We start from the raw sequence: 1,975 nt of genomic DNA on the forward strand, positions 1-1,975 counted from the left end.
ATCTCTCTATATTTCTCATTCTCTCCCTTCCATTTCTCTCTGTCTACTCTCATCCCCCCCCCCTCTCTCTCTCTTTTCTCTTTCTTCATAATATTTTCATACTATATTTTTCACCAAAGAGAACATGAGATAAAAAGAGTGGGACTACTTCAATGTGATAAAATTTTCCCATCTATTATTTTACCTTATTTTCTCATGATAATCTTGCAATCAAAGAGAACACACCCTAAAAGTAAATACAGAATGTAAGTATGCAGTTGGTTTATAGTGTGTAGGGAAATGAATGAAATATCCTTGCCCTTATTTTGATGATACCAAAATCCCTTAGATCATTTCTATAGCTTTTGTATTTTTCGTTGAACTCAAGTGTTAGAGTTCAAAATGCTTAGAATAGGTTTCTGGCTTGCTGATTGATAGACAAAGACAGCGCAACTGAAGTCATTCTGACTGAAGCATCATGAGACATTCCCTGACTGAAGACTGAATACGAGTACCAGTTAGAAGCTACTCAAAGGATTCATGTCATCGTAGAACTGAAGCAAAATGAAAGTACTTACAATCTTTCTACTCTCGACTGAACCAAGGAGTATCAGACACGTAGCATTAAATGTCATGTACGGAGCATTAAATGCAGAGGATTTGACGATCGTCCTTGCAAGGACCAAATTTCCTCTTTTCGTGTAAAGCTGCAGAAGTAACAAGCTCCAAGACTACTCCGATTCAAATTCAAGTTGAATGAGCTTGCAAAGATTGCCACCTAAGCCCATGAAGTGACAACATCTCACAACGGCAGAAATTTCGAAGATCTTCTCTCCAACGGAACTATTCGGAACTCCACCTATAAATAGCGCCGAGGATCAACAACAAATCTTCACCGATTCAATTACATAGCGAAGCTCTGCAGAAATTGCTACTCAAGCTCAACCTTCACAAAAGATTGAATCGAAAAAGAGAGTCATCAAAGCTTAAGTCATCAGAACTTCCGATCACCAAAACTTTCTTAGATTTCTAGGCATATATCTCATACATATCCTAAGCCTAGAATTTGATTACACGAGAGCTTGTTCTCAAGTAATCCTAGTTGGAAGATAAGTTCAAACCCCTCTTTGTTTAGAGTTAAGCGTTTGAAGTTAGAGTGAGTTCAGACCAGTGTTTTGACTCAGAGTTCTTAGTGTGTGTTATCGCATTAAGAGGAGAAAGAGAAATCCAACCTAGTGTGTTGGTGCTGGAACGATTGTTTCAGTTGTTCAGGTTTGCTTTGCACCCGTAAGCATTGCAGTCAGGTTTGCTGTAAGCACAAGAGAGTGATTGTCAGATCATTCTCTGGCCGTGAATGTAAGAACGTTGTTTTTCGAACCACGTAAAAATCTCTTATGTTCTTACTTGCTTTTATATTCAGTATTTGTGCATATCTTTGTTTCTATAATACTGACTAACTGAAAAGAGTAACTAAGGGATTCTCTGTCAAGAAAATCTTTCAAGGCTATTTCACTAAAGTTTAATATTCCGCTGCTAGAGTTATAGGTTTAACTGATCAATCTTTCGATAGTCAATTAAATAAGTAACTCTACTATTTTTTACTTACGACTGAAGCCTTAATTGGACGGAAGTTAATTGACCAGCTCGATTAACCGAAGTCACCTACTGAACCTCTGCTTCAGTATCAATCACCACCTCTTGTCAACTGAAGTTCGCACTCTCAAATCAGTAAAACTGTCTTTCAGTACAAATGTGTTTGTTTCAAGTAACATTGATTGAAAAATAGCCTACAGGTGTATCCCCCCCCATACACCTGTCCTTTCAACCCTCAGGGTACCCAACAATTGGTATCAGAGCAGGTTGTTCGAAAGAACAATTTGTTTTGATCCAATTCTACTGAACTAGATCATTTTAAAAGGGTTTTCAAAAATTGTTTTTGTTTATCTTCCTCCAACTTGCCTAAGTGCGCTTTATCTGTTATTTTTCATTCTTTATC

This window comes from Salvia miltiorrhiza, chromosome 8 (genome assembly GCF_028751815.1).
Source record: "Salvia miltiorrhiza cultivar Shanhuang (shh) chromosome 8, IMPLAD_Smil_shh, whole genome shotgun sequence".
Lineage (NCBI taxonomy): Eukaryota > Viridiplantae > Streptophyta > Magnoliopsida > Lamiales > Lamiaceae > Salvia > Salvia miltiorrhiza.